The sequence below is a fragment of the Pan paniscus genome, chromosome 13 (assembly GCF_029289425.2).
Source record: "Pan paniscus chromosome 13, NHGRI_mPanPan1-v2.0_pri, whole genome shotgun sequence".
Lineage (NCBI taxonomy): Eukaryota > Metazoa > Chordata > Mammalia > Primates > Hominidae > Pan > Pan paniscus.
In genome coordinates this window covers 54881680-54904249 of record NC_073262.2, presented here as the reverse complement: position 1 = coordinate 54904249, position 22570 = coordinate 54881680, and the positions used below count along the sequence as shown (strand labels likewise).

Here is a 22570-nt window from a genome sequence, read left to right as displayed (position 1 = left end):
TATTTAATTTTTAAGTTGAATATTCTCCCAACTACAATGCCAGCAAATGTATAATGAAAATGACGTTAGATGGATTACTCTAAGAGGCTAATAGTGCGAAAAATGAAAACTTAAGATAATAATAACATTTACAAAGAAGAATGAGACATTTATGTCATTATGTAAATGTATAACATAAGATAATCTTTCTTTAATTAACATAAATTGCAGACTGTTTGAACAAATTACTAATTCAGTGTAAATGAGCTGGCTGCATAACTGGTTACTTGGCATTCAGTTACTTTGCACATGTTTAATTCCATTTTATTTTTGGTTGCGAATAAAATGCATGAAGTTAGATATTTTTAAACAAATCTTTTGGGAAACAGTTGACTTCTCAGAAATTATAATGAAAAGGTGAAATAGCCATAAATGAAAAGTAGAATGCTAAATAAGTGCCAGTTATTCAAGATTTTGATTACCTAAAATGAGTTCGTGTCTTCTGAAATATGTATTTTTCATTAAAATTTCTCTTGCTTAATCATATTTCTAGTTATTAGATAAACCTAATCTCCCTATTCTTGACCCATGATTAACTAAAAAAGTATTTGCTATTTTATTATGTTTTTAGTGGTTACCATAATTATTATAACAGGCATTTGTGATTTAACAAAATCTGATGTTTATTAATATGTTTACCCTTTTTCCAGAAAGTGTTAGAACCTTTGAACACTTTAACAATATTTATCTTTCTCCTAATATACTATTGTTCTGTATTTTTCCATATTTTAAAGACTGAATGTCATTATTATTACTGTTTGTGCAGGAAATACTCATTTAGATTTATCCAAATGTTTTAATTTTACTGCTTTCACTCCAATTGGGATCATTCTTTTTCTACCTACAGAATATCCTGGGACAGGCACAGTGGCTCATGCCTTTGGTAATTCCAGCAGTTTGGGAGGCAAGGCAGGAGAATCACTTGGGGCCAGGGGTCTGAGACCAGCCTGGGCAACATAGTAAGATTCTGTCTCTACAAAAAACTTAAAAATCAGTCAGGCTCGGTGGTGAGTGCCTGTAGTCCCAGCTGCAAAGGAAGCTGAGGCAGGAGGATCACTTGAACCCAGGAGCTGGAAGCTGCAGTGAGCTATGATCACACAACTGCACTCTAGCCTGGAAGACACACTGAGACCCTCTCTTAAAACAACAACAACAAAAAACCTCTGTGGTATTCCCTTTAATGTAGATGTGCAAGTTACTAATTCTCCCAGTTTTTATTTGTCTGAAATGTCTTTATTTCCCCTTCATTCTTGAAGAATACTTTGACTGCATACAGATTTCTACTTGGTCATTATTATTTTTTTAACTGCCTTCATTACCATTGTCTTCGGGCTTCTACTGTTTCTGTTGGGAGGTTAGCTGTTGGCTCTTAATGTAATTATTGCTCCTTTGAAGGTAATCTATTTTTCCCTCTGGCTGCTTCTCCTCATCCCACTTGATTTTTAATATTTTCTACTTATATGTTTATAAATTTTACTGTGATGGGCCTAAGGGTAGATTTTTTTTTGATTTATCCTGTTTAGAGCTTTTAGAGATTCTTGAATTTTTAACTTATTTTTCATCAGTTTTGGGACAATTCTCAGCTATTATCTATTCAGATACTAACCCTCAGTCTCTCTCCTCTTCTTCTGGGACTTCATCTATACCTATGTTATCCTTTATCACTCTTAACCATTTGCCCTATATTTTCCATCCTTTTGTCTTTTTGTGCTTCATTCTCAGTAGTTTCTTTTATGTAATATGTCGAATCTAAGTTTTAATTTTAATTATTCACTTTTCATTTATAGGATTATATTTGGTAAGATTTTCAAGTCTTTTATTTTCTATAGCTCCCAAAGCTACCAATCGTGTCTTTTTACCTTCTTGAGCATGGTAAACATACTTATTCTAAAATCCATTTCTGGCAGGGCATTGTGGCTCATGACTGTAATCCCAGCACTTTGGGAGGCCAAGGCAGGCGGATCACTTGAGGCCAGGAGTTAGAGATCAGCCTGGCCAACATGGCAAAACCCCATCTGTACTAAAAATATGAAAATTAGCCAGGCATGGTGGTGCACACCTGTAATCCCAGTTATTCGGGAAGCTGAGGCACAAGAATCACTTGAGCCTGGGAGGTGGACGTTGCAGTGAACCAAGCAAGACTCTGTCTCAAAAAATAAAAAATAAAAAAAGTCTATTTATGATAACTCTAATAAACCTTGAGAGTCTGTTTCTGTTGTTTATTGTTTCTGCTGGTTCTCAATTGTATTGTCATGTCTCCTTGGGTACCTGGTTCTTTTATTGTATACTGGACATTGTATCTGAAAATGTTTATAAAAATAATTTGATGTCTAGGATAATACCACCATACTGTGGCTGGGCGCGGTGGCTCAGGCGTAATCCCAGCACTTTGGGAGGTGAGGCAGGCGGATCACTTGAGGTCAGGAGCTGGAGACCAGCCTGGCCAACATGGCGAAACCCCATCTCTACTAAAAATACAAAAATTAGCTGGGCATGGTGGCATGTGAGTAATCCCAGCTACTCGGGAAGCTGAGGCAGGAGAATCGCCTGAACCCAGGAGCTGGAGGTTGCAGTAAGCCAAGATTGCGTCACTGCACTCCAGCCTGGACAACAGAACACAACTCCGTCTCAAAAAAAAAAACAAAAACAAAAAACAAATCATCTTACTGCATAGTGTATTTATTTACCTTCAGGCAAGCTGTGAGACGCTAGCAACTATGAATAAACAATCACATTCTGCAGATTGGGACTACGTAAAACTAGTTCCTGTGAGAACTAATCTATTTCCTGTTCACCAGTGTTTCCATGGCTCAGCCTTTTGGGGTTCATAGGTTTACCATAGCTACTCTGCTACTTGCAGGTCTTAGACTTCAACTTTTACTATCCTAACTCCATGAGGTTATTGAAAGCACTCATCAGACTCTTGGCTTCTCTTCTCTAATTAGCAAATGTCCCTGGGGGAAAAGTCACTGTAAAAAGAGACAAGCTGGCCAGGTGCGGTGGCTCAAGCCTGTAATCCTAGCACTTTGGGAGGCCGATGTGGGCGGATCATGAGGTCAGGAGATCGAGACCATCCTGGCTAACATGTCTCTACTAGAAATCCAAAACATTAGCCGGGCATGGTGGCGGGTGCCTGTAGTCCCAGCTACTTGGGAGGCTGAGGCAGGAGAATGGCGTGAAGCTGGGAGGTGAGCTTGCAGTGAGCCGAGATCGCACCACTGCACTCCATCCTGGGAGACACAGCGAGATTCCATCTCAAAAAAAAAAAAAGAGACAAGCTTACCTTTCTGGATTTTCCACTTCTCTCAAATATTGCCCTAAAAGTCTTATTTTATTTGATCTTTGATGTCTTCAAGCAAAATTTTTAAAGTTTGGTTTGGTTTGGGCATTTGTCCAGCCTTTCAGGTTGTCCTCAGAAGAGCTGGTCCAAATTACTTGGTTCCTAATTACTGGTTGTAGAAGTTGATCTGGGAGTTAGGCATTTCAGATGTAGTCAGCTAAAGATAAATACAGAAGTTTTGGAGATTGCTAACCATCACCTTATCCTCAATCTAATACTTTTTTCTGCAAACTCCCAATTATTCAGGAATGTAAGCCAACTGAGGGCCAATCAGGGACTTTGATTCTGCTCTAGAATGAATAAATTGGAAGTGGAATGTCAGTTCTCATGATCACTGTGAAATTGGGTATTCTGCAGTGTCTCTATATGTTTGACAGGCATCCTTTAGGCTAAAATTGGCCTCTAGCAATGGATAGACTCTCCCTAGGTGTTTGCCTCATAAAATTAAAGCCTAAATTGATTCTTGATTTGCACATTGTAATTATACCACAATCGGTGGAAGGAAGTTTCTCTTTAAAGAAATATTCAAGCTAATATATGACAAAGGAATGATAAAACTAATATATCACCATTTACATCCATCATGAACTAACAGAAGAAGCCTACCTAAAAAATATAGAACCTCAGTCTGATCAAACCTCCAATACAGCTACTATTTTACAGGAAATAAGAATGACACTGTTCAAGTTAACAATCTTAGAGAGAACTCCTTGTTTTCTGAAAAAGTATACATTTAATCACAGAGAAGTGTTCTTAGCCTTGCTTGTGTCCTATACCTATCACTTGGACCAAACTATCATATGTGCATCCCTACAACCAGTCCTGGTGGTGGCAAAATGATTGGCAACTACACCAGAATTTGGTGGAAAATGAAGGAGCAGTTCTTTAAAGGAAATAAGGAAGAAAACATCAGATATGTACCACCAACAATATGATGGAGACACACACCTTTTTACATGTACTTTATTACATGATGAAAGAGGGAAAAGGAAGAATTATCTGGGATAGTTGCTTAGCAATTTGAAAAAAAATTCATTACTTTTGACAAAACATTAAAATGAATTCTGGGGATCAGAGTTAATGGTGGAAATAATTGGCCAGGCATGGTGGCTCAAACCTGTAATCCTAGCACTTTGGGAGGCTGGGGGGAGAATCAATTGAGCCCAGGAATTTGAGGCTGCCATGAGCTAGGATTGTGCTACTGCTCTCCAGCCTGGGTGACAGAGTGAGACCCTGTCTCTTTAAAATAAAAAAGGTGGAAATAATTAAATCATAGTAATCTAAAAGAAAATATATCTGAATATTTTTCTGAATTCTCAGTAGGAAATTCAGAGAAAACCACAAAACATTAAACACGTTCTTTTCTTCTAAATTCTTCACCTAACAGATTTAAAAGCAATTATATAGTTGTGCCCATAAACATACATAAAATGCATAAATACATATTTAATTGTATGTGTATATGTAAAGTGTATGTATAAAATATGTCATTGGGCCTATACATATAAAATTATAATATACTTTCCAATATCCCTTATAAATAAAGAGAAAAAATCTTCAGTAAAAACTAGAAAACTGTATTCAGCAGCATATAAAAAGGATTATATACCACGACCAAGTGGAATTTATCCCAGGAATATAAGGTTGGTTCAACATATGAAAATTAGCCAATGTAATATACCATATAAATAGAATAAAGAGGAAAAAATTGTCATCTCAATAAATACAGAAATAATATTTATCAAATTCAACACCATTTCATGATTTTAAAAAAACAACCTAATAAACTGGGAATAGAAGAAAACCTTTTTTGATTTTAAAAAAACAACCTAATAAACTGGGAATAGAAGAAAACCTTTTTTTTTTTTTTTTTTTTGAGATGGGGTCTCACTGTGTCACCCAAGCTGGAGTGCAGTGGCACAATCATAACTCACTGCAGCCTTGACTGCTTGGGCTCAAGCAATCCTCCTGCCTCAGCCTCCTGAGTAACTGGGACCATAGGCACATGCCACCATGCCCAGATAACTTTTGTATTATTTGTAGAGACAAGGTCTCACTTTGTTGCCCAGGTTGGTCTCAAACTCCTGGGCTCAAGCAATCTTTTTACCTTGGCCTCCCAAAGTACTAGGATTACAGGCGTGAGCCACTGCACCAAGCCGAAGGGAACTTCCTTAACCTCACAAAGGGCATCAGTGAAAAATCCACAGCTGGCTGAGGACAATGGCTCATGCCTGTAATCCCAGCACTTTAGGAGGTGGAGGCAGGTGGATCACATGAGGTCAGGAGTTCAAGACCATCCTGGACAACACAGCGAAACCCCGTCTCTATGAAAAATACAAAAAAATTAGCCAGATGTGGTGGCCCCCACCCTGTAATCCCAGCTACTTGGGAGGCTGAGGCATAAGAATAGCTTGAAACTGGGAGGCGGAGGTTGCAGTGAGCCAAGATGGTGCCACTGCACTCCAACCTGGGCCACAGAGCAAGACCCCGCCTCAAAAAAAAAAAAAAAAAACCAAAAGAAATATCCACAGCTAGCATTGTATTTAATGGTAAAAGACTAGATGATTTTACCATAAGATTAGCAACAAGGCAAGGATATCCACTCTTGCCACTTTTATTCAACATTGTACTAGAGATTCCAGCCGGGGCAGATTGGAAAAGAAGTAAAACTAAATCTATTCTCAGATAACAAGATATTGTATATAGAAAGTCCTAAAATTTTCACTAAAAAACTATTGGACTTAATAAATGAGTTCAGCAAGTTTGCAGAATGTAAGATCGATATGCAAAAATCAATTGTATTTCTTCTAACTTGCAGTAAGCAATCTGAAAATGAAATTAAGAAAACAATCCCATCATAATAGCATTGAAAATAATAACATACTTAGGAATGAATTTAATGAAAGAAGTGAAAAACTTAAATTCTGAAACCTACAAAACTGTTGAAATTAATTAAAGAAGATTTAAGTGAGTGGAAAAACAACCCATATTCACGGATCAGGAGATTTAATATTGTTAAGATGGTGCTACGCTTTGGATGTGGCAATCCTGACAAAACTCAAGTTTAAATTTGATTTCCAGTGTGCAGTGTTGGCAGGCAGGACCTAGTGGAGGTGTTTGGGTCACAGGGGAAGATCCCTCATGAATAGATTAATGCCCTCTCATAAGAATGAGTGAATTCTCACTCTCCCAGGAATGGAATGGTTCCTAGGAAAGCAGGTTGTTAAAAAGAGTCTGGCTTCCTCCGTTTATCTTTTGCTTCGTCTCTTGCCACATGATCTCTTTGCACATACCTATGCCCCTTCTGTTTCCTACCATGAGTTGAAGCAGCATGAGGCCCTCACCAGATGCAGTTGCCAAATCTTGAACTTTTCATCCACCAGAATCATAAGCCAAATAAATCTCTTTTCAAGTTACCCAGCATTCAGTGATAGCAACACTAAACAGGACTAAGAAAAATGGCAATAATCTCCAAACCGATCTACAGATTTAATGCAATTACTCTCAGCATCCAGCTGGCATCTTTGTGGAAATTAACAAACTGACCCTAAAATTTATATGGAAACTCAAGGGACCCAGAATAGCTGGAACAATCTTTTAAGAAGAACAAAGTTGGGGGACTTCCCAATTTCAAAACTTACTACAAAGCAACAGTAATCAAGACAACGTGCGGCCAGGCATGGTAGCTCACTCCTGTAACCCTAACACTTTGGGAGTCTGAGGGGGGCGGATCACTTGAGGTCAGGAGTTTGTGACCAGCCTGGCCAACATGGTGAAACCCACCTCTACCAAAAAATACAAAAATTAGGTGGTCATGGTGGTATGCACCTGTAGTCCTAGCTACTCAGGAGGCTGAGGTGGGAGAATTGCTTGAACCCAGGAGATGGAGGTTGCAGTGAGCTGAGATTACACCACTGCACTCCAGCCTGGGTGACAGAGTAAGACCCCCCCAAAAAAAGTGTGATGCTGGCATAAGGACAGACATAGAGATCAATGGAATAGAACTGAGAATTGGCCGGGCGCGGTGGCTCCCGCCTGTAATCCCAGCACTTTGGGAGGCCGAGGCGGGCGGATCACGAGGTCAGGAGATCGAGACCATCCTGGCTAACACGGTGAAACCCCGTCTCTACTAAAAATACAAAAAATTAGCCGGGCGTGGTAGCGGGCGCCTGTAGTCCCAGCTACTCGGGAGGCTGAGGCAGGAGAATGGCGTGAACCCGGGAGGCGGAGCTTGCAGTGAGCCGAGATCGCACCACTGCACTCCAGCCTGGGCGACAGAGCGAGACTCCGTCTCAAAAAAAAAAAAAAAAAAAAAGAACTGAGAATTTACTCTAAACCCTCTCATTTACAGTTATTACCTGCCTGCAAGGATCCCAAAACAATTTAATGGAGAAAAATAGTCTTTTCAACAAACAACAATGGGACAACTGTATAGCCACAGGCAAAAGAATTATTTTCGACTCCTACCTCATACTATACAAAACTTAACTAAAAATGGATCAAACACCTAAACATTAATGTCAAAATTATAAAATGTAAGAGCTAAAATCTTCTCTGTTTTTGAGACGGAGTTTTGCTCTTGTTGCCCAGGCTGGAGTGCAATGGCACGATCTCTGCTCACCACAACCTCCGCCTCCTGGGTTCAAGCAATTCTCCTGCCTCAGCCTCCCGAGTAGCTGGGATTACAGGCATGTGCTACCACACCCAGCTAATTTTGTATTTTTAGTAGAGATGGCATTTCACCATGTTGGTCAGGCTGGTCTTGAACTCCCGACCTCAGGTGATCCGCCCACCTCGGCCTCCCAAAGTGCTGGGATTATAGGCATAAGCCACCAGGCCTGGCCTAAGAGCTAAAATCTCCTAATCTTAGAGGAGAAGATAGGAGTAAATCTTCATGACCTTGGATTCTGCAACATTTTCTTAGATACGACACTAAAGGCATGAGCAAGAAAAATAACAAAAATAGATAAATTGAGCTTTGTCAAAATTAAATACATTGGTATGTCAAAGGATACTGCCAAGAAAGTGAGCCAAGGGCAATGATTCATACCTGTAATCCTAGCACTTTTGGAGACCATGGCAGGAGGATCGTTTGAGCCCAGGAGTTCAAGACCAGCCCAGGAAGCATAGTGAGATCCCAGCTCTAAAAAAAAAAAAAAAAAAAAAATTAGTTGGGCTTGGTGGTGTGTGCCTGTAGTCCCAGCTGCTTGGGAGGCTAAGGTGGGAGGATCACTTGAGCCCAGGAGGTCAAGGCTGCAGTCAGCTGTGATTGTGCCACTGAACTCCAGCCTGGGTGACAGTAAGACCCTGTCTCAAGAAAAAGTGCAAAGACAACTCACGGAATGGGAGAAAATACTAACAATTCATACATTGGACAAGATTGGACAAGGGCTTGTATCTAGAATATATAAAGTACTCCTATAATTAAATAATAAAAAGATAAGTAATCCAATTTAAAAATGGACAAAGGATCTTAAGACAATTCTCCAAAGAGGATATACAAACAACCAATAAACATTTGAAAAAATGCTTGACATCATTAGTTGGCAAAACCACAATGACATACCACTTCATACTCACTAGAACGGTTACAATCAAAACGACAGATAAATACAAGTTTTGGTGAGGATGTAGGGAAATCAGAACCCTCATACACTGCTGGTGAGAATGTGATTGTTCTGTTACTTTGAAAAACAGCCTGGCTCGAAAGCTACCATGGAGCAGTTCCACTCCTAGGTATACAATGAATGAAAATAAAAACATATGTCCACACAAAAACTTGTACCTGAATGTTTATAGCAGCGATTTTCATAATGGCCAAAAGGTAGAAACAACCCAAATGTCCAACAATTAATGAATGAATAAACAAAACATGATGTATCCACACAATTAAATATTATTTGGCCATAAAAAAGAATACTGATACATATGACAACATAGATGAACCTTGAAAATATTATGCTGGCTGGGCACAGTGGCTCAGGCCTGTAATTCCAGCACTCTGGGAAGCCCAAGGGGGATGATTGTTTGAGGCCTAGAGTTTGAGACCAGCCTGGGCAACATAGCAAGACCCCTCTTCAAAAAAAAATTAAAAATTAGCCAGGCATGGTGGCATGAGCCTGTAGTCCCAGCTACTCAGGAGGCTGAGGCAGGAGCATCACTTGCACCTGGGAGGTTGAGGCTGCAGTAAGTATGATTGTACCACTGCACTCCAGCCTGGGCAACAGAGCAAGACCTTGTCTTAAAAAAAAAGAGAGGGAGAGAGAGAAAGAAAACATTATGTCAAGTGAAAGAAGCCAGTCACAAAAGACCACATATTATATGATTCCATTTATATGAAATATCCAGAATAGGCAAATCTATAGAGATAGAAAGTAGATTAGTGGTTATCTATTGTGGGAGCAAGGAGTGGGAAGATTGAGGGGTAAAAACTAAAGGGTACAGGGTCTTCTTAGGGTGATAAAAATGTTCAAAAATTGATTGTGGTGATAGTTGCATGTATCTGTGATATATCCAGCTGTATGCTGTAGATTTAAAAACCATTTAATTGTACACTTTAAGTAGGTAGATTGTATGTGATTATATCTTAATAAAGATTTACCAAAAACATTTAAATGTTAAAAAGTGAGCCCTTTTCATCAAATATATCACTGTCAGATCAATAACATTAGTGCAGAAAGTGCACTATGTAATCTTGAGTGCAAATGTAATCTTGAAAGTCTAAATAAAGCAAAATCTGGGGAGAAAGTGAAGGAGTCTGAATTTACTTGGGATTACACTTAAGGAAAGGGGAATACATGTAACTTCAGTTAAAAAAGAAAAGCTTTAACTTACTTTATTGCCTTAATACTTAGTGATAGAAAATGAGTTGGTGATTTTGCTACTTACTTACAATTTAGTTTAGCTGAATGTATCATGAGAACCTGAATCCAGAAAATAAGATAGTCCCAGAAGTTTGGAAACATATTATGTCTCTCTGATAACTAGGGTCAGAATCAGCTTGTGGTAGGTATGGACATTGAGAGATATTCCCCTGTTAATGCATTCGGACTTTGTTCCAAGTTAGCTATGAAGCTAGCATGAAATAATGAAACTTATATTTTCAATATTATGACTTGCTGTGGATAGGTCAAATTGTAAGCTTTGAATTTTTTGTTTTGAATGCAATATAAAAATGGATGTGAACTCTTTTTTGAAAATGACAGATGGTTTAACTTTGATTCGTCGGTGTATATTATGGAATAAATATGGAACCCTAGGATTACTTTTGATGATATATGATCCCGGTCTGATTCTTAATATCCAGTTGTGTGCTGTAGGTTTGATATTTTAAAATAAAATTGCAAAATGAAAACCAACCCACTTACCATTTGCAGAAAACTGGTATATATGCAAGAAAGCAACTTGCTTTGAGAGCCAGAACAAAAGACCAGGGTGTACAGGGACTTAAGAGTCTATAATCAGGATACCTTGCTCTATCAGGAATAATCTCTTCTGAGCAACCTGACCTAAGGTTCTGTTTCAAAGTCTTAATGTATCATCATGTGCACATGCCACTAGAATTATGATGTAACATCAGGAAGAGGTTTCTCCGTAGAAGAGAATTTGGCTAATGAAGACTAGGATTTGTTCTCATTGAGAAAACTGGTGTGCTACATGACTAAACACAAAATATTATCCAAAAGTTTGCAAAACAATAATGCCTGGAGATTCCAGCATCCTCCCCCAAGAAGAAGTCATATCCTGGCAACCTACCTCTGTTTTCCCAAATAAAATTAACACTTAAATATCTTTTAACTTATTTCATCTGTAATATTTTCATAGGGATTATTAGGAGAGACAATACAATGCACCACCTGACCATAAGACTCGACAGTAGGGCTAAGCAAATGGTGAAGCTTGTGCTCTGCTGTGCTTCCCACACTTGCTTCTTGATTCTCTTTCCCTCATTTTACTACCCACACCTCCTTTACCTTGATTCCATTTCAGACTCCACGCTGCCATACTTTGTTTGGGAAGAGAATTGCTTAATAAACGAATTCAAATTAAGATGCCAGTGACCTGAAGTTGTCCCTCTATGAAACTTCGTTGTATTTATTTATTTATTTATTTATTTATTTATTTATTTATTTATTTATTTATTTCGAGATGGAGTCTCCCTCTGTCACCCAGGCTGGAGTACAGTGGCGCGATCTTGGCTCACTGCAACCTCCGCCTCCCGGGTTCAAGTGATTCTCCTGCCTCAGCCTCCCCGGTAGGTGGGATTACAGGCATCTGCCACCATGCCCAGCTAGTTTTTTGTATTCTTAGTAGAAATGGGTTTCACCATGTTGGCCAGGCTGGTCTCAAACACCTGACCTCAAGTTATCTGCCCTCCTTGGCTTCCTAAAGTGCTGGGATTCACATGGTCTGGTTAATCTCCCAAAACTCTAGTTGAAATTTGATTTCCAATGTGGTTAGTCTCCCAGCATATTAGAAAAAATTACAACTAAACAATAAACCTAACTTTATTAGGTGCTCATTGTTAATATAGCTGTAAGTGCTTAAATAAGAAAATGCCATCAACATAGAAATAAGTGCGGTGCAAAGATATGGCTGAAAAGTAGAAAGAAAACAGGCCAGGCACCCTCGCTCATGCCCTGTAATTCCAGCACTTTGGGAAACCAAGGCAGGCGGATCACCTGAGGTCAGGAGTTCGAGACTAGACCAGCCAACATGGTAAAACCCCATCTCTACTAAAAATACAAAAATTAGCCGGGCGTGGTGGCACATGCCTGTAATCCCAGCTACCCAGGAGGCTGAGGCAGGAGAGTCACTTGAAGCCAGGAGATGGAGGCTTCAGTGAGTAGAGATGGTGCCACTGCACTCCAGCCTGGGCAACAGAGCCAGACTCTGTGTGGAGAAAAAAAAAAAAAAGTAGAAAGGAAAGTCATCATGGTGCATTGGTCACACTTTTTCCATTTAGCAATCAAGAAGAGCTATAAACAGGGAAGGCAGCAAGGATCATTCTATGAAGTGAATTTCTTCCCACCTATATATGAGGAAGGGAATCGAAGACAATGTTGAATTTTTAATGAAAATCAAAGCAGTTGCATCACAAGGAATGAATCTGGGGAGGAAATATATTTGGTTAGTGAATTTGTTTTTTGATCTGGTTTGTGAAATGGTTTCATAATGCTTTTATTTTAAATGTCCATGATGATATCCAAAAGATTAAACACTTTTCATAGGTTTATGGGCCATTTCTGTTTCCGTTTGGTGAAATTTCTGGTCATTTCTTTTGACCGTCTTGCTATTGGAGTGTTTGTATTTTTCTTATTAAAATCACAGGAATTCAGCCAGGCACAGTGCTTCATGCCTGTAATCCCAGCACTTTGGAACGCCAAGGTGGGCAGGTCACTGAGGTCAGGAGTTTGAGACCAGCCTGACCAACATGGTGAAACCCCCTCTCTACTAAAAATACAAAAAATAGCCTGTAATTCCAGCTACTTGGGAGGCTGAGGCAGGAGAATCGCTTGAAGCGGGAGGCAGAGGCTGCACTGAGCCAAGATTGTGCCACTGCACTACAGCCTGGGAGACAGAACAAAACTCTGTCTCAAAAATAAAAATTAAAAATAAATAAATAAATTTTTAAAATCACAAAAATTCTCTATACATTTTGGACTAATCCTTTATTGGTTATACGTGCTGCAATTATCTTCTCCCAGTTTATGGTTTGTCTTTTCACTGTCTTCATGGTGTCCTTTGAGGAATAAAAGCTCTAAACTTAAATGTAGTTGATTCACCATTTTCCCCTTATTTTTTACACTTCTCTGTTTTAAGAAATCTTTCCCCATTATGATGTTATAAAGATAACCAATTTTGCCTTCTGAAAACTCAATTGTATTGTTATTCCATTAGGTCTCTAATCTGTCTTTCTTGTGTGTATGGTGTGAAGGGGTGCAATTTCTTTTTTTCCCATATGTTTATCTATTTGTGGCAAGACCACTCTTTCCTTGTTCATTTGCAAGATAATCTCATTCATGTATCAAATATCCGTATTTGCAAGGGTCTATTTCTAGGCTCTCAGTTCTGCCCCTTAGTCTTTTTTTCCTGTCACTGTACAAACACCACATAATTTTTTTTTTTTTGAGACCGAGTCTTACTTCGTTGCCCAAGCTGCAGTGCAGTGGCATGATCTCGGCTCACTGCAACCTCCGCCTCCCAAGTTCAAGTGATTCTCCTGTCTCAGCCTCCTGAGTAGCTGGGATTACCGGTGCCCACCAGCACCCCTGGCTAATTTTTGTATTTTAACTAAAGACAGGGTTTCATTATGTTGGCCAGGCTGGTCTAGAACTCCTGATCTCAGGTCATCTGCCCGCCTCAGACTCCCAAAATACTGGGATTACAGGCACGAACCACCACGCCCAGCCAACACCACACCATTTTAATTGCTACAACTTTATAAAATGATTTTATAACTGATAGGTTAAGTATGCTCCTTCTTATTTATTTTCTTTAAGAGGGTGTTGGTTATTACTGGCCTTTGCTCTTCCACATAAAGTTTAGGATTAGTTTGTTCAAATTTAACAAAGTAAATACTCTGGGATATTGATTGGAATTATATAAAACCTATAGAGCAATTTGGGGAGAAATGGCATCTTTACAATATTGAGTCTTTCAACCATGAACATGGCATCTCTCCATTAATTTAGTTGTTTTTTTGTTTGTTTTGTTGTTGTTGTTTGTTTTTTGTTTTTTGTTTTTGTTTTTTTAACCAGGCTCATGGCTTCAAGGTCTTTTAAAAATATGTCTTTAAATTAAACTGTATTATTTTATTTCATTTTTACTTGTGTATTTATTTATTTATTTATTTTTAAGAGATGGGGTCTTGCTCTGTAGCACTTTGGGAGGCTGAGGTAGGAGGATCTCTTTGAGCCTAGGAGTTCAAGACCAGCCTGGCCAACATGGTGGGGTCCTTTCTCTAAAAAACATTTGTTAAAATTAGCTAGGCATGGTGGTGTGTGCCTGTAGTCCCAGCTACATGGGAGGACAAAGTGGGAAGATCATTTGAGGCTGCAGTGTGCTGTGTTCTCACCACTGCATTCAGGCTGGGTGACAGGGTGAGACCCTGTCTTAAAAAAAAAAAAAGATTTTATAACACTCTTCTTATATTTATTCCTAAGTATTTAATATCTTTAATGCTGTTATAAATATTATTTTAAATATTTTTTATTTTTGAAGCATTTGTTGATGGTTTACAAAAATGCAATGTATACATTTTTTTTTCAACTAACACTTTGCTCATGGAAACAATGTATAAATATTGATGTGGCTAGCAACCTTGCTTAATTTTTAAAGGTAATTCCAATCAGTAATCCGTAGATTATTTTGGGTTTTTTATGTGGACAATCATATCACCTGCAAAATAGTGGGCTTTCTGTTTCTTCCTTTTAATCTCGATTCCTTTTCTTTCTGCCTTTCTGCTTTGCCTAGGATGGCCAGTACATTGTTGAATAGCAATAATTACTGTGGCTAACCTTGTCATTTTCCTGATCTAGAAAGTGTACTTTCATTGTTTCACAAATAACATTTGATGTCTTATTTTATATATAACCCTTGTCAAATTTAGAAAGTTCTCTTCTCTTCCTAGTTTTCTAAGAGTTTTATCATAAATAAATATTATTAGCAAATACATTTTCTGCATTTATGAAGATAATCATATATCTCCATTAAGTTGTTAAAAATATAAATTAAATATTATATTTCGTTAAACCCAATTTTGTAAGGAGATATCCCCTGTCTCTCTTTTTTTCTTTTTTAACCAAGTTCCCAAGAGCTAAAAAAGGATACATCCTCTTTTTTAGCTGGATTCAATTTGCAAATAGTTTGTTTAGGGTTTTTGCATTTCAATTCATGAATGATATTGCCTTATAAATTTCCCTTTTTATACTGTCCTCTTGAGTTTTTCTTTCCTTTTTTCTTTTTTCTTTCTTTCTTTTTTTTTTTTTTTTTGAGACGGAGTCTTGCTCTATCGCCCAGGCTGGAGTGCAATGCAATGGCAAGATCTCATCTCACTGCACCCTCCACCTCCTGGGCTCAAGCGATTCTCCTGCCTCAGCCTCCCAAGTAGCTGGGATTACAGGTGTCCACCACCATGCCCGGCTAAATTTTGTACTTTTAGTAGAGATGTTGGCCAGGCTGGTTTTGAACTCCTGACCTCAGGTGATCTGCCTGCCTCGGCCTTCCAAAGTGCTGGGATTACAGGTGTGAGCCACCACGCCCTGCCTTTCTGAGATTTCTGTCTCACTCTCTGGAAGTCCTTGATACCCCAAGTTCTGTCCCCTGATTGCTCATGCCAGAAAATGGTTGACTTTCTGTCAGTCTTAGCTGCTTTGTCTGCAGTCTAGGCTTGAAGCCACACCACAAGAAAACAGGAAATTCACCCCATGCTGGTCACATCTTCCAAGTTTTAATTTCCCTCCAAAATGTGCTGCCTTTTGTTCACTCTTCAGAACTCTCAGGTAGTTAGTTGGTTTTTATGTTTTTATCTGAGGGAGTTTCAGTCTGTTAGGAGCTTATGCCACTATGCTAAAACAGGAACTTTTCCATATCTTCAGTTTCAAAGTCATATTTAAGAAGCAATGTTAGCTGAACAGATGCTTACAATTTATTGACAGTTGACATAAATAAAGTATGCCCTGGCACACCATTACACGTTTATTGGTGAGACAGTGAAAGAGCTTTCTCCTGTTATTATAGCTATGCCGTAGCCGGACTAACCTACTTGCAGTCGTTTTAGGGTTGTTCCTAAGGGCAATAAGGGTTGTGAATAAGCTGGGGATGATTCTGTCATAAGCCTTTTGGATGTCCCTTATAGCATAGTCCCCTGTAAATCGCTGATTGTCAGCATGAAGAACTAGCCCCTTTGAGACTGTTCAGAACCTCTTGCTTTTTCACGGTCACCAATCACTAATGGATTTACAATGTTGTGGCAACAATTTCCCAGAGCAGACATCACTTTAATAGTGCTTTCTAGATGGCAGAGGTCATTTACCTCAGAGACACTTCAAAAGTGTTCATTGCTGTATTTAAAAAAAAAAAAAAAAGGATGGAAGGCGAATTGCCTGAAGGCTGCACAAATCACTGTGGTTAATGTATGATGGGATAACCAAGGTCCGTAGGAGTCCTAATAGCATGTTAGAAGGCGACTAATGACAGATCGTATAGGATGTTGGACATATATTTAAATGCCGACTTGTCGTAAACATTATGTTTTTCATTGTTCCCAAGTTTACTAACAAAGTAATCTCAATAAAATTTGGCAAGTTTGAAAATGTTCTAAGATCCTTATTTTGGCCTGTAATTCTGGTAATAATAGTTATAGGTAGGAGATGGTGAGAGAAGGCTATGCCCTTTAGATCTCAGCTCTTCTCATTGTGTTGTTTGAAATAGGTATCTCATGTCATGTTTAAGTATATTTTATAACAATGTGTTATATATAAAGTTTTGGTGCCACAAAAGAAATAGCACTAGAATATAAAATTTTCTTTTTAATTCTCAGCAAGGCAAGGTACTTCTATAGAAGGGTGCGCCCTTACAGATGGAGCAATGGTGAACACACATTTGGACAAGGGAAGGGAAGGGGTTCTTATCCCTGACGCACGTGGCCCCTGCTTCTGTGTCGTTCCCCTATTGGCTAGGGTTAGACTGCACAGGGTAAACTAATTCCGATTGGCTAATTTAAAGAGAATGACAGGGTGAGTGCTTTGGCGGGAGTCAAGGCAGAGCAGGTAGCAGGTAATCAGAATGAGTTAGGGTGGAGCAGGTGATCGGAATGAATTAGGGTGGAGCAGGTGATCGGAATGAGTTAGGGTGGAGCAGGTGATCGAAAAAGGTTGCTTTATGAGGAAGTTAAGTTTAAAAGTAGAAGGCAAAGAATTGAACATACTGACATATTAACTCTTTGAAAAGAAATTTAGAACTCATATCTAACAACTGTTTCTCAAAATGTGGCCCAATTATTTTAATGCATTAAAATCTCCTGTGGTGTTGCTAAAAATGCACATTCCTAACCTTACCTCAGCCCTGCAATATCAAGACCCCGAATAGGAGGGGTAGAAGGGATGGGACCTTTCTACTTGAGTTTTGTCACATTCTTCTAGGTGAGTCTCACTCACATGAAGGAAAATAATTATATTAGATTCTCAGAAAGATTTCTTCAGTATCGAGATCATACAAGAAAGAAATGTCAAGCCATGAAAACGACACAGCCAATCTCAGAAGGCTGTACATACTGCATGATTCCAATTATATGATATTCTGGAAAAGGCTAAACTGTAGAGGCAGCAAAAGATCAGTGGTTGTTGGCTGGGTGTGGTGGTTCACGCCTGTAATCCCAGCACTTTGGGAGGCTGAGGCGGGCAGATCATGAGGTCAGGAGATCGAACCATCCTGGCTAACATGGTGAAACTCCGTCTCTACTAAAAATACAAAAAAATCGCTGGGCATGGTGGCAGGCGCCTGTAGTTCCAGCTACTTGGGAGGCTGAGACAGGAGAATGGCATGAACCCGGGAGGCGGAGCTTCCAGTGAGCCGAGATCACGCCACTGCACTCCAGCCTGGGCGACAGAGTGAGATTCCGTCTCAAAAAAAAGATCAGTGGTTGTCAGGGGTTGGTGGAGGAAGGGATGAATAGGTGGAATACAGAAGATTTTTACAGCCATGAAAACATTTTATATGATATTACACAGAGTACACTACATGGTGGATCCATGCCATTATACATTTGTCCAAACCCACAGAGTGTGCAACACCAAGAGTGCACCGTAATGTCAACTATGGACTTTGGATGATAATGATGTGTTCATGTAAGTTCATCAATTGTAAAAAATGTATCACTCTGGTGGGATATTTTGATAGTTGGGAGTTTGTGTGTGTGATGGCAGGAGGTATATGGGAAATCTCTGACCTTCTGTTCAATTTTGCCATGAACCTAGAACTAGTCTAAAAAATGTCTTTTTAAAAAATCATGGTAAAATGATTTAGTAAGTTCTGAAGGTTTTTTTCTTTTTATTTAATACATTTACTATATGCCTCCAAAGTTCAGAACATTATGCTAGGTGCTGAGGAAATAAAAAGATGACTAGTATGGAGGTTTCTGTAGTCAAAGTGATTCCGTTCTGCTAAGGGAAGAGTAGAGTGCCCAGAATGGCTTGATTAAGAAAAAAAATAAAGTACTCAAGGTTCTAACTGCAGTTATGACTTGGAATGAATTTAAAACCCCCACCTCATATCTAATGAGTTTCTCAAGAGATCCAGATTCCAAAAATGTTAATGAGTGACCACATTATAGATCCATCTCAGAGATAGCTATAAAAACTGAGACCAAAAAAAGGAATTCCGAAAGATATTTTAAAACAGAATTTTCAGTGTCTTAGTTGGGTTCCTAGAAGCGGAGCTTAGACAGGAATTCATGTGCAAGTGATTTACTGAGAGAGTGCTTTCCTGAGACATTGTAAGGGAGTGAGGGAAGGGGAAGAAGCGAGTCAAAGGTGTGGTTTCAGGAGATGTCTAGGCTCAGCTTCAGCCTGCGTAGGTACAGAGAGCGCCAGAGCATGGAGCAAGTAGAGCACTTCACACAGAGGTTTTCCTGCCTGGAGGCAAGAGGGCTGGGCTAGTATACACTCGCACAGTGACTCATTGGCCATGGGCCACCACCAGCCGCCTTCCAGGCTTTCTAATCATATCCTGTCAGCCAAGGGTAACACCCCTCACTCCCTCAAAGGGTGCAGCTGTGAGTCAGGAGCAGCCAGTACTCACAGTGGCTGGGGTTGGGTGCACTGCCCAGTAAGGGGATCAGGGAGGACACTGAAGGCATCTGTCACATAAAGAAATGAACTGTCACATAAAGTTCAATGAAAAGGTTCTTCATTGCCTTTCCAGTTTTAACTGTTCTTATTCCTTTTTATCAGCTGTTTTCATAATTTTAGTCTCAGGAATTATCTTCGTTTCTAAGAATTATTGAGGCCCCCAAAGAGCTTTCTTTTATGTTGATTTCATCTGTTGATATTTACCATAATTGAAATTAAAACTGAGAAACACTGAAAAGATTGATTCATTTAAAAATCAGCGGTGTCTGAAATGATTCATCCTCTATGCTGGACACTCTTCTGTCCAGGCTCTGCAGTCAGGCTGTGCGGCTTCAAATCTTAGTTTCATCCCTTACTTGCTATCTTCCATTAGCATCTTTGTGCTTTAGTATCTTCATCTTTAAAATGCACTTTGTAAAAGTTAATTATTAGATTGTTGAGAAGATAATGAGATAATCCACACCAAGTGCCTGACACATAGTAAGCACTTCACAAATTTTAGCAAATACTAGCTAATATTTTCATTCCCTCACTATACCTTTCATTAAGACCTCAATTACCTTGTGTCTACAGAGTTCCATCAGTTTCCTGCCTGGCTTCTCCAGTTTCTCACCATGTCTCCCTCCATCAAAACATAGTAAACAGACTCATACACATACTTTTTCAAATGATTCCACACATATATACATATATACTAGAGTTTTTGTCCTAAAAAGTTTTTTCATCATATTATCTCTCTGCTCAAAGTCATTATTTCCATGATTTAAAACAAAAATCCCTATGTTAGCTTGCAATTCAAGTGGTTTCACAGCTTGGCTCTTCCTAGTCTTTCCAGTTGTGACTGTTGCTATTCCTTTGTATCAATTGCTCTCATAATTTTGCTCTCAGAACTTCTCTTTGTTTGTAAGAATTATTGAGGCCCCCAAAGGGCGTTCTTTTACGTTGATCATATCTGTTGATATTTACCATATTTGAAATTAAAACTGCGAAACGTTGAAAAGATTGATTCATTCAAAAATAAACATATTACATATTATCATGAACACCATAGGTTTTATTAAAAAATAAAGATGTTTTCCAAATTCAACAAATTTCATGAAAAGAGCATCACTTTCACATTTGCAAATCTCTTTAATATTTGGCTTAATAAAATACAGCTGCATTCTCATATCTGCTTCTGCATTCAATATGTTACAAATATGTTGTTTTGGTTCAAGTATATGAAGAAAATCTGGCCTCTCACAGATAAGTAGTTGGAACAGGGAGAGAAGTAGTTTAAATCTTTATGGTTAGCTATAGATATTTTTCTACGATACAACACTAATATTCAAAAAATGGTAGTTTCTCAAAGGTTAGCTGCAATGAGGAATCTGTAACCATATCAATGGTCTTTCCATGCTCTGTTATATTAAAATCCGTTAGGCTATTTTGCATTGTGTGAGGATACTTGTGCATGATTTTGATCTTACAGACTCCCTGACGGGTCTCAGGCATCCCAGGGTTCCTCAGACTGCATTTCAAGAACCACTGCTCTATACGAACTCTCTGTACTTCTCGTTCTAAAATGTACCTGGGATTTTGTTTTTATTCAGGTATGGTGAGGTCAACAGGTCAGGCAGGAGACAATTGTCACTGAAAAAGATAACTTGTTATTCACAGCTCTCAAGAGAAGGGGGCACTCCATTCCATGCAGAGCCACATGGGGAAGCCACCAGGGTCAGTTAGGCAGCAGAAGATGCAAGGAGGAGGCATGGGCAAAAGCCTTTATTGTGGTTTTCATGTGAAGGAATGCGCAAGGCAGGATAAGGAGCTGGGCAGGCTTAGGATTGGATAGCTTGAATAATTTGGGCGGGCTCTGGACTATAGGGGTGGTCTCTAGTTGTCCAGTACCTGGCCCTAGGGTGGCTGAGGTCAGGAGGACACTGCAGGAGTCTGATGGAAGGAGGAGCTGGGGGTGTGGTTGGTTTGTATATCAAAGGCATTCTCAAAGCCAAGTTGTTTGCTATCTCTAGGAATTTGCTATCCCTGAGAGGGGCATTCCCTCCCTGAATCCACAAAACCCCAATATGTCAAAGCCTCACAAAATATAGAAAATGAAAGACATGATTAATACACCTCTCAGGTTGGTTTAATTACTTTCCCATAATATACCAGATATATATATTTTTTTCACTTTTTTTAAAATTATACTTTAAGTTCTGGGATACATGTGCAGAACGTGCAGGTTTGATACATAGGTATACACATCCCATGATGGTTTGCTGCACCCATCAACCTGTCATCTACATTAGGTATTTCTCCTAATGCTATCCCTTCCCTAGACCCCCACCTCACAACATGCCCCAGTGTGTGATATTCCCCTCCCTATGTCCATGTGTTCTCATTGTTCAACTCCCACTTATGAGTGAGAACATGCAGTGTTTGGTTTTCTGTTCCTGTGTTAGTTTGCTGAAAATGATGGTCTCCAGCTTCATCCATGTCCCTGCAAAGGACATGAACTCATCCTTTTTCATGGCTGCATAGTATTTCATGGTGTATGTGTGCCACATTTTCTTTATCCAGTCTATGATTGATGGGCATTTGGATTGGTTCCAAGTCTTTGCTATTGTGAAGAGTGCTGCAATAAACATACGTGTGCATGTGTCTTTATAGAATGATTTATAATCCTTTGGGTATATACCCAGTAATGGAATTGCTGGGTCAAATGGTATTTGTGGTTCTAGATCCTTGAGGAATTGCCATACTGTCTTCCACAATGGTTGAACTAATTTACACTCCCACCAACAGTGTAAAAGCATTCCTATTTCTCCACATCCTCTCCAGCATCTGTTGTTTCCTGACTTTTTAATGATGGACATTCTAACTGGCATGAGATGGTGTCTCATTGTGGTTTTGTTTGCATTTCTCTAATGACCAGTGATGATGAGCTTTTTTATGATTCATATGTTTGTTGGCCACATAAATGTCTTCTTTTGAGAAGTGTCTGTTCATATCCTTTGCCCACTTTTTGATGGGGTTGTTTGTTTTTTTCTTATAAATTTGTTTAAGTTCTTTGTAGATTCTGGATATTAGCCCTTTGTCAGATGAATAGATTGCAAAAATTTTCTCCCATTCAGTAGGTTGCCTGTTCACTCTGATGATAGTTTCTTTTGCTGTGCAAAAGCTCCTTAGTTTAATTAGATTCCATTTGTCAATTTTGGTTTTTGTTGCTATTGCTTTTGGTGTTTCAATCATGAAATCTTTGCCCATGTCTATGTCCTGAATGGTATTGTCTAGGTTTTCTTCTAGGGTTTTTATGTTTTTAAGTCTCACGTTTAAGTCCTTAATCCATCTTGAGTTA

At 39.1% G+C, this 22570-nt stretch overlaps 1 long non-coding RNA gene across 1 annotated transcript in view; it reads right to left on the bottom strand.

The window, feature by feature from the left end:
- Positions 1-22570, bottom strand: part of LOC117979387 (uncharacterized) — a 50477-nt gene that overhangs the window by 6602 nt on the left and 21305 nt on the right. Inside the window, exon 3 of the long non-coding RNA XR_004670170.3 lies at positions 8430-8522. This is a non-coding gene — a long non-coding RNA (uncharacterized LOC117979387). The remainder of the gene's footprint in view (positions 1-8429; positions 8523-22570) is intronic.